The sequence below is a fragment of the Erpetoichthys calabaricus genome, chromosome 3, assembly GCF_900747795.2.
Source record: "Erpetoichthys calabaricus chromosome 3, fErpCal1.3, whole genome shotgun sequence".
NCBI lineage: Eukaryota > Metazoa > Chordata > Cladistia > Polypteriformes > Polypteridae > Erpetoichthys > Erpetoichthys calabaricus.
In genome coordinates this window covers 304,892,813-304,908,870 of record NC_041396.2, presented here as the reverse complement: position 1 = coordinate 304,908,870, position 16,058 = coordinate 304,892,813, and the positions used below count along the sequence as shown (strand labels likewise).

Genomic DNA, 16,058 nt, shown 5'->3' with positions numbered 1-16,058 from the left:
GAACTTAATGATTGCAAATGCTGAAGAGAGAAGCAGCCGTCGATACAATTACTGATGGGATACTTTTCAGGAGGTTGACTCTTACAGAAATGCAGATGCATACTTAGAAAAGAAAGCAATCACATACAAAGACATGCATATGCTAGAAGTGGGAATATTTTTAAAAAAAAAAAAAAAAAAAAAAAAAATCGGGCTGGGAGTCATATTGGGTTTCTTAATACTTCAGTTACTCTTGCTGTAAGAGCCAGTCTTTGAAAGTTAATGTTAATTTCACAGAATTAATTAATTAGAATAGAATGTAGGTTTAGCATAGCTTATAGGGAATCTTCCATTATCCATGTAGCCAACTTGATAATGGAATATTCTTAAAACTATTATATTGCCAAATTTCCCACGGGGAAAAATAAAGTTCTGTCTATTTCTGGAGTAACAATAGAGAAAATCCAAGCAAAATGACACCTTTTATTGGCTAACTAAAAAGATTACAATATGCAAGCTTTTGAGGCAACTCAGGCCCCTTCTTCAGGCAAGGTGTAACAATAGAATAAACAGTTACACAGAAACATGAACTATTTAGACCGGGGGTCTCCAACTCCAGTTCTGGAGAGCTACTGTGGCTGCAGGTTTTCATTCTAACTCTTTTCTTAATTAGTGCCCAGATTTTGCTGCTAATTAACTCTTTGCCTTAATTTTAATTGATGCAGAACTTAAGATTCAGGCCCCTTAATTATTTTTTCCTTAATTAGCAACCAAACAATATTAATACTGAAAATGTACCAACACAAACAACAACCTGTGTCCATCACACAATAACAAAATAAAGAAAGGTGACGGCCTCAGTAATATTGATCTGCTCAGGTCCACACGCTCTTAAAAAAGATAAATCAACAGTTTTAGAAATGTCTGCCATGGTAGAATGTGCACCATGGAATTACATAAGTTTTAATTAGCAATGAGAACTGACTTCAAATTAAGAAACTGAAATTGGTTGGAGTTTGAGTCCCCAATTTAGTTGGTCGTCTGTTGGCTCAGTTCACATCAAATTTATGTTTAGGTGCCGTTTAAGGGGAAAAAAAAAAAAAAAAAAAAAAAAAAAAAAACAATTCAGCGGTCCAAGTCAATTAAAATAAAGGGAAATAATTAGAAGCAAAAACTGGTCACTAATTAAAAAGAGTTAGAATGAAAACTTGCAGTCAAAGTAGATCTCCAGGACTGGAGTTGGAGACCCCTGGATTAGACTAAAACAGTGGTCTCAAACTCCAGTCCTGGAGGGCTACATGTTTTCATTCTAACACTTTTCTTAACTGGTGACCAATTTTTGCTGCTAATTAACTCATTTTCTTTCTTTTTTTTTTTTTTTTTTTTTTTAAGAATTATTCCCCTGAATTCCTTCATTATTCCTCTGAATTGCTTCACTTCTTTCCATAAATGGCACCCAAGCAGAAATGAAACATGAAGTGAGTGAGCCAACAGGAGACAAACTAAGTCAGGGCCTCAAACGCCAATCAATTTCATTCCAACCAGTTGCTTAATTAGGTGCTGATTCTTGGTAATTAAACCCATTCTTTAATTCCATGGCTTGTTGCTGCTCTTACTGTACAAAAGCATACATTTCCGTAATTGTCGATTTTCTCTTTTGTAAGAGCACTGTTAAAATGTTTTGGGCACCTGAGCACATCAAGATTCCTGAGACCGTCATCTTTCTGTATTTTCAGATATCGTATGATGGCCACAGTTTGCTGCTCATGTTTTGACTCATTTTATATCTCATTATTGTTTGGCTGCTAATTAAGGTAAAGCAAACAATTAAGAGGCCTGGGTCTTCAAGAGCAAGTCAATTAAAATGAATTAAAAAGAATTAGCAGCAAAAACAGGTCACTAATTAAGAAAAGGGTGAGAATGAAAATCTATAGCCACTGCGGCCCTCCAGGACCAGAATTTGAGACCACTGGACTAAAAATGGTATAGTAGAGGCATAAAGCTCTCTGACCATGTCAGGAGGTACTGTATGCCACAATTCATGTGTTAAAGAAACTTAAAGAAAATCAAGCTACTTAAGCCTTAAACATAAGTAGCATAGAAAGAAGTACTTTTGTATGTGCATAATCAATGTGTTCCTTTAGGTGAATGCTTTGCTTTGAATTTTACCAAATTTTTAAAACACAAGAGACTTTTGATCCTCAAACCTTTCCAAGTACAACTTACCTGGAACTATTTTGGAAATATACAATGAAGCTACTCCTGCTATTAGCCCCTCTGGTCCAAAAAAACAAAAAAAATCAGCGATCACTTAACAATCCATGAAGTGAAGGGGACAGGTGGGATATCTCCTAAGTGAAAGTGTCAAGTCTTCTCACCAGCAATGAACGTTTGAATTAAAAAACAATTCCAAATGAAACAAGCAAGATATTTTTTATTCTCCAACACTCCATTGGAAACCTTCACCACAACCCCAAAAAAAGTTAGTGGTCTCATGTCTGGTGTAAATATGCATATTTATGAATTTTGTTGAAATCAAAGCCCTAGTGTTACAGCACTACAGTAAAAGTAAAATTTGATCATTATGTCCTGGACGATTCACAAGTAAATGTAAATAAAGATGAACTTGTCAGAAAATAGCAAAGCAAAACTCAACGGTTACACACCATTTAAGTGCACATCAGGATTGCTTTTGCTCTCATTTATTAAAGTGACATAGCTTCAAACAGAGTCTCAATTTGAATACACACAATATGTTGTAAATTTCAACAGACCAACTCTAATCAATCTGTTCAGCTCTTCTCCGACCTGTTTTCAGGTAAATGTGACAACACAGGCCAGGTGTGCACAAACAACAATTATTTATATAGCACATTTTCATACAAATAATGTAGCTCAAAGTGCAAACAGAAAAAGAACATTTGAAAAACTTTTGACGAGAACAGGCCTTTCAGTCCAAAGCTTGCCAATCCTATCCACCAAATTAATCAAAAAACATCAATTTTAAATTTTTCAGTGTTCCTGGAATCCTGCTGTCTACCACATTACTGTAGACACATGAAACAAGTGACCAAGTTCTCTTTGTGAATAAAACCTTCCTAACATTTGCATGAAATTTACCTTAAGAAGTTTCCAGCTGTGTTTCTGTGTTCTTGTTGAACTCATTTTAACTAATAGTTTCGACCCAGTGGACTAATTTACATCGTAAATTTAAGCACTTCATGTCACCTCTTAACGTCCGTCAGTGGTTAAGTGCTTTAGTGTGCGGCCTGAAACACCTCCACTCCAAGAGGACCAGGGGAGGAAGCGTAGCCAGTACGTTACCGCCCCGGGATGCTAGATGGCAACCCCACTGGGTTGTAGCGGTGCCTTGGACTCCCACAGGGCTTCATGGGAGATGGACTTTGGTGCAGCCCTGTTGGGATCCATAGGCACCGCCAGGAGGTGCTGTAGATGGAGCTGCTGAGCCCTTATGGGCAGTCCTTCCACCACACCTGGAAGTGCTGCCGGAAATTAAGTCATCAAGCACCTGGAGCACTTCCGGGTGTATTATAAAAGGAGCCAGCAGCCACTACTCCGGAGGCCAGAGTCGGGAGGAGGAGGAGGAGGGGAGGAAGAATAAGACATAAAAGTATTGTGTGGAGTTGTGCTTGTGGGGACTGTGTTGTACCTGTGGGAACAGGGAAGGCGTTGCTCACAGGCGAAGAAATAAAAATTAAACATTTGTTTTATCAGTATGCCTCCAGTGTCTGTCTCAGGTCGGACACATATATAGCGCCTTTATCACAGTGCACAAACTCCTTCAGTCTTTCCTCACATCTCCAACCGGCAGCATCCACTCATCCTAGTTCAGCCGCAATATGCCCACTTAACCACTCAGGAAGTTCCTTTGTCAACCTACACAAGGACACACTCAAAACTACCTTCATTTTACAGGGCATTTCAAAAGCTCAATTTTCTATTTCCCTAAAGGAATACTCTACTCAAAAATGATAATTTACATGCTACCATGTAGTTTGCAGAGTTGGTTAAACAAAAAAAAAAAATGCAATCAAAAGATTTCACTGAAAAAAAATTGTAACATACAGTCAAATAGTCTGTTATCCATTTGTGGATCTGCCTCTCCCCCTCACTCAAAAATCCCATCTTCATTTAAAAAGCACTGCATTATGGGAATGTGTCATTTACATCGTGTATCTACAACAACATTTATTTCTATAGCACATTTTCATACAAATGATGTAGCTCACAAGTGCTTTAACTCCTTTCCTGGAGGACCACAGTGGCTGCAGGTTTTCATTCTCACCCTTTTCTTAATGAGTGACCCGTTTTTGCTGCTAATTAATGTCTTTTGAATTCATTTTAATTGACTTGCTCCTGTAGACTCTGACCTCTTGTTTCTTTTTCCTTAATTAGCAAACAATGATACACAAAATGAGCCAAAACAACTGGTGTCCAAAGTATAAAATCTGAAAATAAAAGAAAGATGAAGGTCTCAAGAATGATGATCTGCTCAGGTCCCCAAAACATTTTAACAGTGCTCTTAGAAAGAAAGTCAACAATTTCAGAAATGTCTGCTAATGCACCATGAGTGCAGCAACATGCCACGGAATTAGAGAACGAGTTTAATTAACGACAAGAATTGGCACCTCATGAAGCAGCTGGTTGGAGTGAAATTGGTTGGCATTTGGGACCCTGACTGAGTTGGTCTTCTGTTGGCTCCCTCACTTCACATTTCATTTCTGTTTAGGTACCATTTAAGAAAAGTAATGAAGCAATTCAGACAAACGAAGAAATTCAGGGGAACAAATCTCAAAAAGCAATTCAATTAAAATTAATTCACAAGAAGTTAATTAGCAGCACAAACAGGGCACTCACTAAAAAAAATATATATATATAAAAAAAAAAAAAAAAGGGGTTACAATGAAAACCAGCAGCCACTGTGGTCCTCCAGGACCGGACTTGGTGACCCCTGCTTTACAAGTTGAAGAGAGAGAGAGAAAAAAGACAAAATATAAAAAAATATTAGGCAATACTAATTAACATAGAATAAAAGTAAGGTCCGACGTGCTGTCCTTACATTGATGGATTGCAGGCCAGAGTTCCACATGACCATCATCATCAAGTTCTTCCATGTGAAGCCTGAAAATCATTAGGACTGATTGAGATCATTTATGTTAAGTAGAATGGGTGGAACACCTGCTGTTGTTTTCAGCCGTCTACAATGTAATAAAACACTGAAGTCTGAGTGCCCAGTCCCACAGAACAATCTGGTCAGTTTGGTATTGGTGACGTGATTGAAAGAGGAAGTGCAAATCTGAGAAACACAAGGAGGAATAAAAGGTGTAGGAGGCAGGCAAAGAGTCATCTTCAAAGACAGAAGTACAAAAGCAAAAGGAGGCAAGCATGGTGCCTTGAACTGAGAAGCAGGCCTTTTGGGAATGTGCTCGAAGAGGGAGAGCAGATCAAGAAAGGCTCCAATACTTGTATGGTAAAAGATAGCAAATATTTTTACAATTTTTTTTTTCTTAAACCCATCTGACAGTTATCAAGGCTAGTTAATATTTTAAATATTATTATTATTATTATTAACTCATGGATCCAGTCCCAAGCCAAGAAACTGAACTGAAAGCCTTTATTGTCAATGTAAAATAATTACCACAAAATTATGAGGGCCTCTCCAACTGGATACACAAAGCAAACAGGAAAAAAATAGTTCAAAAGAAATGAGATAAAATGACAATGGAACCGGTAGTAAGTAATACAGTAAAAGTTATACCATTCCACTGGGGAGTAGTTGCACGAGAGCAGATCGTGCAGATCAAAAATTGACTTTCTATCCTGTCATGCGGCAGCAACAAAAGAAATACTACAAAAATATTTCATTATCTGGTGGAACGGTTCATTTGGAATACATTTGTCTTATACAAACAAAAAGATGGTAAAACTGCATGTAATGCAAACTTTACATGTCAGCTTGTAGAACAAATCATTTCCACACCACCGCTAAAGAGACACAAGTTGACCCTGCACATTGTGGATCAATCCAGAGCATCTTGTAGGTACATAATCAAAATGTCTACCTACAACAGAAAAAAAATTAAAATGCAACGCTTTTTAAGTGTTTTTTCCCCCCCAGAAGGAGGTTAACGATGTTTGTGGCTCTGGTGAGATAGCGGGAGCAAGAAAATTTTATATATATATATATATATATATATATATATATATACACACACAGTGGTGTGAAAAACTATTTGCCCCCTTCCTGATTTCTTATTCTTTTGCATGTTTGTCACACAAAATGTTTCTGATCATCAAACACATTTAACCATTAGTCAAATATAACACAAGTAAACACAAAATGCAGTTTGTAAATGGTGGTTTTTATTATTTATTTAGGGAGAAAAAAAAAATCCAAACCTACATGGCCCTGTGTGAAAAAGTAATTGCCCCCTGAACCTAATAACTGGTTGGGCCACCCTTAGCAGCAATAACTGCAATCAAGCGTTTGCGATAACTTGCAATGAGTCTTTGACAGCGCTCTGGAGGAATTTTGGCCCACTCATCTTTGCAAAATTGTTGTAATTCACCTTTATTTGAGGGTTTTCTAGCATGAACCGCCTTTTTAAGGTCATGCCATAGCATCTCAATTGGATTCAGGTCAGGACTTTGACTAGGCCACTCCAAAGTCTTCATTTTGTTTTTCTTCAGCCATTCAGAGGTGGATTTGCTGGTGTGTTTTGGGTCATTGTCCTGTTGCAGCACCCAAGATCGCTTCAGCTTGAGTTGACGAACAGATGGCCGGACATTCTCCTTCAGGATTTTTTTGGTAGACAGTAGAATTCATGGTTCCATCTATCACAGCAAGCCTTCCAGGTCCTGAAGCAGCAAAACAACCCCAGACCATCACACTACCACCACCATATTTTACTGTTGGTATGATGTTCTTTTTCTGAAATGCTGTGTTCCTTTTACGCCAGATGTAACGGGACATTTGCCTTCCAAAAAGTTCAACTTTTGACTCATCAGTCCACAAGGTATTTTCCCAAAAGTCTTGGCAATCATTGAGATGTTTCTTAGCAAAATTGAGACGAGCCCTAATGTTCTTTTTGCTTAACAGTGGTTTGCGTCTTGGAAATCTGCCATGCAGGCCGTTTTTGCCCAGTCTCTTTCTTATGGTGGAGTCGTGAACACTGACCTTAATTGAGGCAAGTGAGGCCTGCAGTTCTTTAGACGTTGTCCTGGGGTCTTTTGTGACCGTTCGGATGAGTCGTCTCTGCGCTCTTGGGGTAATTTTGGTCGGCTGGCCACTCCTGGGAAGGTTCACCGCTGTTCCATGTTTTTGCCATTTGTGGATAATGGCTCTCACTGTGGTTCGCTGAAGTCCCAAAGCTTTAGAAATGGCTTTAACACCTTTACCAGACTGATAGATCTCAATTACTTCTGTTCTCATTTGTTCCTGAATTTCTTTGGATCTTGGCATGATGTCTAGCTTTTGAGGTGCTTTTGGTCTACTTCTCTGTGTCAGGCAGCTCCTATTTAAGTGATTTCTTGATTGAAACAGGTGTGGCAGTAATCAGGCCTGGGGGTGGCTACGGAAATTGAACTCAGGTGTGATACACCACAGTTAGGTTATTTTTTAACAAGGGGGCAATTACTTTTTCACACAGGGCCATGTAGGTTTGGATTTTTTTTCTCCCTAAATAATAAAAACCATCATTTAAAAACTGCATTTTGTGTTTACTTGTGTTATATTTGACTAATGGTTAAATGTGTTTGATGATCAGAAACATTTTGTGTGACAAACATGCAAAAGAATAAGAAATCAGGAAGGGGGCAAATAGTTTTTCACACCACTGTATACACACACACACACTAGACAAAGAGCCCGTTTCGACAACGTAAGAGGAAACGGGCACAAGTGGAATAGTAATAAGTATAAGCACCACAAACCTGATATCGGTGTATTGAATGAATGCGTAATTGAATCAGAATGCGTAATTAGGCCTCGAGCTGTGGTCGAAATCGCCTTTCAGGCCTCTAGAGCTTTAATCGAAGTCGCCTTTCTCTTTGAATTTTCGCAGCCGTAAGTCCACCGCCTGCCGCAATGCCGGTCTCGTAATGTTTTTCGGGCTACTGCGCATTCGGCTTCAGACGGACGTGAGTGAGTGAGGAGGCTGGCGAATTATGTATTAAGATATGAATCAGAATCGCCTAATCAAATAACATGAAATTGGTATTGGCCTTAAAAAACCTGATGAGAGCATACCAAGGAGAAACCCTACACTTTTCAAAAAAATACCCAGAGATCTTTAATGACCACAGAGAGTAAAGACTTTGGTTTTATGTGCCATCCAAAGCACAGTGCCCGTGTCATTGGGATTCACAAACAGACAACTGGGTAAGTGCCCTCAGCTAGCCTCACCAATACCTCTCTTTCACCAGCAACCCAAGCTTTTCTTAGATGATCTCCCAGCCAAGTACTGGCCAGGCCCAAACATGCTTAGCTTCAGGTGGATTACCTGTTCTGAAATGCCAGGTACTATGGCTGCTGGCACTATTTTAAAATAAAATGCATGTATTCTTCACGGTTCAAGCTATGCTCGTGTCCTAATTTGGGTCCTAGTTTGGCCTGTGGTGGGGGTGGCAATACGCTGTATCAGTGCATGCTCCCAACCTAAGCATACAAATGTATAACGGACAAGTGAATTATACAAAATGAACCACACGAGAATATTTTTCATGGGCATCCCCACCATTGCTTGCCACTATCCAGTGCTGGCCACAATTGGGTTCTGTTCTACTAGAATTTCTGTCACGTACCTTCTCCCCCAAAAATGTAACAAAATTTGTCTCAGCCATCACTACAAAAAGTATGGCATAAGTAAAAAGTAATCCTTTAAAAACATGTTAGCATTTCAGAATCTCTGAAATTGCAGCCTAATAGTGCAAACACTGGGCTACTAATAAACTTCTAAAGAAAATCATGTTGTATAAGTGTAGGAGGAAGACTGGTTCAGCAAGCCTATAAAATTTCAGAAACAGCCTGCTGGCCAGCTACACCTGGAATTTTAAACACAGTAAAAAGGAAGATTAGCGCCCATACATATCAAGCACCTTAGAATTGCACTAAAAGTATGATTAGGGTATGAATTTGTCCTACTTCAGAGGAGAACATGACAAGTTGTAACAAGGAATTCTACTTGTCCATGTCGGAGAATGAATGACGACATGATTTTACACAACCCCTTGCTGCACATTTGGCACCTATGATGTTTTGTAGCTTTCGGATACTGATCCTAAGTCTTCACCACAAAGGTAATAATAAATATTCAAAGTAGGAAGATGAGAAGAGGAAGAAAAAGAAGATATTGAGCTAAGCTGCACCTAACTGTTGCCAGTTCTCAAAACCATTAAGAATACTAGTGTAAAGAGCACCACGATGGGCAAACCAAGACACACAGTGAATAAGAATAAGCCCCAATAAATGACATTTATTCCACGATAAATGATCCACAGCTGTACTTTCAGAAGAGGAAATGCCTCGTAAAGTAACAGTTACTGAAATCAGCTACAGCTATAAGTCGTATGTACCCTTCAGCTTCCAGTGTTGCATGCCGTGTCCCTTTCCACGATTCCCTCCTTATATGGTACCAGGCTGTATTTTGTATTTTCTGTCCTCCCTGGACATCAGACCTTGCTTTTATTCTATGTTAATTAGTATTACCTAATTTTTTTATATTTTGTCTTTTTTCTCTTCATCCTATAAAGTATGAAAATGTGCTCTAGAAATAAAATGTTGTATTCATCTACCCCTCACCTTCTTGAACCTTACTGGGTTTATAAAGTGCAACATGAACATTTCAAAGGTTTGTGTAATACAGAGTTCACTGTACTTTGGTAACATTTTCTGTTCATCATCCATGCAGATCCACCCATCTTTACAGCAGCGATCTCAAACTCCAGTCCTGGAGGGCCGCAGTGGCTGCAGCTTTTCATTCTAACCCTTTTCTTAATTAGTGACCTGTTTTTGCTGCTAATTAACTTCCTTGGAATTAATTTTAATTGACTTGTTCTTGAAGACTCAGACCCAGTAACTTTCTTTTTCCTTACTTAGCAGCTAAACAGTAATGAGATACAAAATGAACCAAAAACATGAGCAGCAAACTGTGACCATCACATAATATCTGAAAATAAAAAGGGTGGAGGCTTCAGGAATGTTGATCTGCTCAGGACCCCAAAACATTTTAAAAGTGCTCTTACAAAAGAAAAAAAAAAATCAACAATTTTGAAAATGTCTGCTATTGCACAATGAGAGCAGCAACAAGCCGTGGAATTAAAGAACGGGTTTAATTAATGACAAGACTCGGCGCCTAATTATACAGCTGGCTGGAATGAAATTGGTTGGAGTTGGCGGACCTGACTTAGTTGGTCTTCTGTTGGCTCACTCACTTCACATTTCATTTCTGTTTAAAGAAAGAAATGAAGCAATTCAGAGGAACGATGAAGAAATTCAGGGGAACAAATCTTAAAAAAAAAACAAGACAATTAAAATTAAGTCAAAAGAAGTTAATCAGCAGCAAAAAAGGTCACCAATTAAGAAAAGCGTTAGAATGAAAACCTGCAGCCACCGTGGCCCTCCAGGACTGGAGTTTCAGACCACTGCTTTAGAGTAATATGCCAACTACTTTTACATCCATGACCACCTGTCTATTGTCACTACAATATTGCGTGCAATTCACGTGTGTGCTCATCTACACTTGGGGCAACAATCTTTATGTGCATGCCAAATTGCATGAGTGCACCTTGCTCCAACATGACCACAAGTGGAGTGGTGTGAAAATGAATGAATCTGCATATCACTCTTTGCATTGCAAGGCCCTTCAAAGTTTAGTGAAAAATTTCAGAAATGGCTGATTGCAAGAGACCCAGATCATCACTACTGCAAATGTGCATTTTCCTTATGGCCAAAAAAGTAACGCTATCAACATTTTTCATTTCAGCTAAAAATGCAATGCTTCTTTGTGTAGATAGATTGATTATGTAACGCATGCAAGACTGGTTACAAATACTACTATTCCATCTCTGTCAAACTGATATGTGTAGGTTCATTATTATAAAGTGTTTCCAAAACATTCAGCCTTTCCTGGGGAAGTGCATGCCAATATCTGCCGAATGCCATTTTCTGATAGCTGCTAGCAAGTTAGGATAGCTCACAAGCTCTGCTAATTCCTGATTAAGCTAGGGGTTCTTTCCTAAATTAGGAAAACTGATAAAATCCTTTTACTACTACTTCTAAGAGTAGGGCTATCACTCAGAGAATGTTTGAACTAGTTAGGACCATTTTTCCTACCATAAGACACTTGATAAATATGGGTACAAAACAAATTCTCATCCCATAGAACCGTGGTAAGCACCACAGGGAACCATCGTCTCATTTATTCTTCATTCTGTACAACTCAGACTATACAAATAACAGCAGGTCATATCACTTGCAGAAATTCTCAAGACAATTCTGCACTTATGGGGTGTATTGATAAGAGGAATGAGATAGAATATAACAGTCAGGAGGAGAAAGAATCATCTGGAACTTCAGCAAAACGAAGGAACTGATTATTAACCTTCGCTGCACCAAAGAGCCTCTATGACCGGTCACTATTCAGGGAGAAGATGTGGAGGTGGTGACCTGCTAGAAGTACTTGGGGCTCCATGTCAATGACAAGTTGGACTGCAGTCACAACAGAAAAGCTATTTAAGAAAGGGCAAAGCATGCTCCATTTTTTTTTTACAAGACTGTATTCCTTTAATGTGGGTAGCGAAATACTTCACATCTTCTGATAGCCAGTGCAATTTTTCTACACTTGTGGTGTGCTGTCCTGGTAACATCATTTCAACAGAGGCCCACCGAATCAACAAGTAAATTAAAAGGGCATGCTATGGGACGCACTCTAGACGACCTGGAGGTTGCAGCAAAGGAGGTAATTAAAACAGATCTGAGTTCCATTATGAATAATGCTACACATCTCTCTGTCACACTAACACGGAGGACATTTCACACAACAGATTATTCGGCAGAAATGTGCCAAGAAAAACTACTAAGAGTTCCTTTATATCAACGGTAATACGCCTGTATAGCACCTCACTGGGACTGTCAAGTCAGAAGTTTCTCTTTTTAATTAGATTTTCTTCCCTTTAAGTCAGCATGGCTGAGAAGTCGAAAGAAATTATTGGGATACTGGAGTCTGTAAAAATGTACCGACTGACTAAATGTAAATTGTCATATAATGTGTTAAAATTTTTTATTTCACATATACCAACTTGATTAAAACTATTTTCTAGACTTTGCATAAAAATATGGCATCAATTTTTCAAGTTTAGTCTTATCTTTAATGTCATTTAGCATGCGTGAGCCACAAGAACATTGCTACAGCCTTTGAACCCAAACATCAACCGGTTCAAGTGCTAAAAAGCAGCCTGATGAGTCACGCTGGCAGTAACACAATGCCTTGTATCTTGTATGTTGAGGGCTTTCAATCAACATAGAAAATATAATGAGTTTAACTACAAACCGAGGAGTTAAAGTTAACAAATACTGAGGAATCAGTATGTGCAACTCTACAGCCCCGTTAGTCGTTTTGATGTGTGTTTAGACCAGGGATCTCAAACTCCGGTCCTAGAGGACCACAGTTGCTGCAGCTTTTCATTCTAACCCTTTTCTTAATTAATTAGTGACCTCTTTTTGCTGCTAATGAACTTCTTTTGGATTAATTTTGAATGACTTGCACTTGAAGACTCAGACTCCTTGTTTCTTTTTCCTTAATTAGCCAGCAAACAATAATGACATACAAAATTAACCAAAACATGTGACCATCGCACAATATCTGAAAATAAAAAGAGTGGAGGTCTCAGGAATGTTGATTTGCTGAGGTCCCCAAAACATTAACACTGCTCTTAAGAAAAGTAAAGAAAATAAAAAAATCTATTTTGAAAATGTATGCTGTTGCACAATGAGAGCAGCAACAAGCCATGGAATTAAAAAAACGGGTTTAATTAACAAGACTCTGCACCTAATTAAGCAACTGGTTGGAATGAAATTGGTTGGAGTTTGAGAACCAGAACTTGTCTTCTGTTGGCTCACTAACTTCACATTTCATTTCTGTTTAACGGAAAGAAATGAAGCAATTCAGAGGAACGATGAAGAATTTCCAGAAAACAAATCTTTAAAAAAATTCAATTAAAATTAATTCAAAAGAAGTTCATTAGCAGCAAAAACAGGTCATTAATCAAGAATAGGGTTAGAATGAAAACCAGCAGCCACTGGGGCCGTTCAGGATTGGAGTTGGAGACTCCTGGTTTAGACCATAGTGTGTGCCTATTTATATTTAAAGAGCCTCTGTAATTGGTCAAAGTTCCCTCTGGGGCCAAATAAAGAGGTGTACTGCAGACAATCCCAGAATCCACTTTTCTCTAACAAGAACAGAAATTGGTTGGGGCAGGGAATTAAAACGTGCAGTTAGGCGAGTATCATGAGCCTGGAACACGTAATGGCTGGTAAACCAGAAGAGGACCACTGAAAAAGGAACAAATGGGAATAACCTGAAAAAGCACCGCATAAGTTAAAGCCAGACAAACCGAAGGCCCTCGGGGGAACTGGTAAAAAAAAATGCCGAGGGACGCCATCCCTGAGCTTACATAAATCGTGTTAAAGGCACACTGGGAAGTCAACTCGACAGTCTGGGAACGGCAATGCTGGGCGTAAATACGGAGCTCCGCGGGTTTTGTGCCACAGAAGTCTGCTAAAAAGTCGCACAAAGAAAATCCCCGAATCTACGGGACAAGAACAAACGGCACGCGGAGCGCATCCTGCCCGAGCTGGGAGGCGTGGAAGGGGAGCCTGGGCGCAGTCCAGCGGAGTCACACGAGACGCGAAGAACCAGGGGGGCTCTGGATGGAAGTTGCAGAGGGGGGCCTCGGCTCGGCCTATCCGAGATCCCCCCCTTCCCCGGCTCTCTGGTGCTCTTTGTTTGCAGCCGCCGGGACCCTCGAGTGCTCGCCTTGGCCCACCTCGCACTTCCACTTGTTTTTCTTTTCTTTCCTTTCCTCCCCTCCCCCTCGGGCCCAGGCGGGGTAGTTGAGGTCTGCACATGGTGCCGTTCGCGCCTTTCCTCGCTATCCACTTCGGGGATACACCAAACGCTGCTACCGCTGTTGCTTCAAAGCTCATTTTCCTGGCCAATCTAGCTCATTGTTCCCAAACATTCCCCCCACTTTCATTTTGTTACTTACCCGCCGGTGCTCACCGCGAGGCGAACATCTTCACAAGCCTTGGTGACATCCAGCCGAAACGCGCGCTTACTGCGGCCCATGCACAGACTCTTCATTCACCGATTCCATTCATCGTTCCTTACACCCGGCAGCCAATCAAAGTCGAGAACGGTTAGCCCGCCCAAATTGGGGGCGTGGCTCAAGTGCGGCAGCACGCGCCAGAGTTGACGTCTTCTCCCATACACCTCTGCGCCGGTAGCTCCCGCCTGCAGCCTCTCGATTGGAGGCCAGGCTCTGTTGCTAGGCAGGTCGCCGGCTGCGTACGGAGGCCTCGCCTCGTTTCCTTCCGCATTGTTGTCTTGTCAGCTGTTCGAAAACGAGGGCGGCGGATGGACGGACAGACGGACGGACGGGTGGGTAAAAGTAGAACGTCCGAATCCACATTCCCCCGCCCCCGTCACAGTTGTTCACCTCGGTGTGTGGGCGCTGACAGAGTTACAATTGTGAGAGGAGGATCGGACGTTATGCCATCTTTTTCAGGGCCCTTGTTAGCCTCAGGCTGGAGACATCTTGGCATCGTCGAGACATTTGACAGCCAGCGGTCAACTGACTGCCTGTGTGTGGGAAGCCTGTCATGATGTTGAAGGCAGGGATGGCGTAAGTGTTAAAGAATGCATAAAAACAAGAGACCGGATGAAGCCATCTTATTGGGTAAAATAAAAACGACAGTTTCTACCAGATTTTTGGCGAGGGTCCCAGTAGTCTCAGTGGCACTTACGTGTTTCTTACACGGATGTCTGAGAACATCAGGGCTGAGGTTCCTGCTGCACCAGTTACATAAGAAATCTGACAAACAAGAAGAGACCATTCTGTCCATTTGTCAGTCATTTGTGTACCTAATAGCTAAGCTGTCCCTATATCTGGCCCAGACATTTCTTAAGAGCTGTCACTGTGTCTGCTTCAACTCCATGTCTCAGTAGTTTGTTCCAGATTCCCAACAACTATTTTCATAAATAGCTGCTTTCTGGCTTCAGTCCTAAAACCTTGAAGGATTTCTGCTTGAAGTATATAGAAGAGACCCCGGGACAGCTTAGCTATTAGTTAAACAAACAAGCCTGATGGATTGAATAGTAACTAATTAATTAGTGAATTTCCCCTTGGGATTAATAAAGTATCCTATCTATCTATCTATCTATCTATCTATCTATCTATCTAGTCTCCTCTCATCTGTCAAATTTCTTTTGTTCTTATGATCTAACTCCATGACTCAATAGTGTGTTCCAAAATCCCACAGCTGTTTGACTAAAGAAGTGCTTCCTGGCTTCAGTCCTAAATGCACTTTCCCTTAATTTCCACAGGTCTCTTTTAGTACGTGGTTCACCGTTGAGCTGAAAGAATTCTGCTGGATCTTCTTCATCAATTCCCTTTGAGGATTTGGAAGACCTGGATAAGGTCCTCCTGCATGGTCTCCGTTGCTGGAATCTAAACAGGTTTAATTCTCTGAGTTTGTCAGATTACGGCATTTCCTGGGATGCACTTGGTTGCTTTTCACTGCCCTTCTTCAAGTGCTGCTATCTCTTTCTTCTAGCTTGGCAACCTTAATACTCCGGATGTGGTATCACTACCGCATTATATAGTCTGAGTGTTGTTCTTCTGCTTCTTCTTTGGGCTGCTCCTGTTAGGGGTTGCTACAGCGGATCATCTTCTTCCATACCTTCCTCTCCTCGTCATCTTGTTCTGTCACACCCATCACCTACATGTCCTCTCTCACCATATCCATAAACCTCTTAGGCCTTCCTCTTCTCCTCTTACCT

The 16,058-nt window shown here is 40.4% G+C and overlaps 1 protein-coding gene across 2 annotated transcripts in view; it reads right to left on the bottom strand.

Annotated features, from left to right (window-relative positions):
- The window catches only part of cdk4 (cyclin-dependent kinase 4), a 54,655-nt gene extending 40,239 nt beyond the window's left edge, over positions 1–14,416 (bottom strand). Inside the window, exon 1 of one of the 2 annotated variants that reach the window (XM_051925091.1) lies at positions 14,266–14,416. The gene's annotated coding sequence lies outside the window, so the exon portion shown is untranslated. The remainder of the gene's footprint in view (positions 1–14,265) is intronic. The other variant, XM_028798655.2, reaches the window with a different exon arrangement.
- Between the last annotated feature and the right edge of the window lie 1,642 nt (positions 14,417–16,058).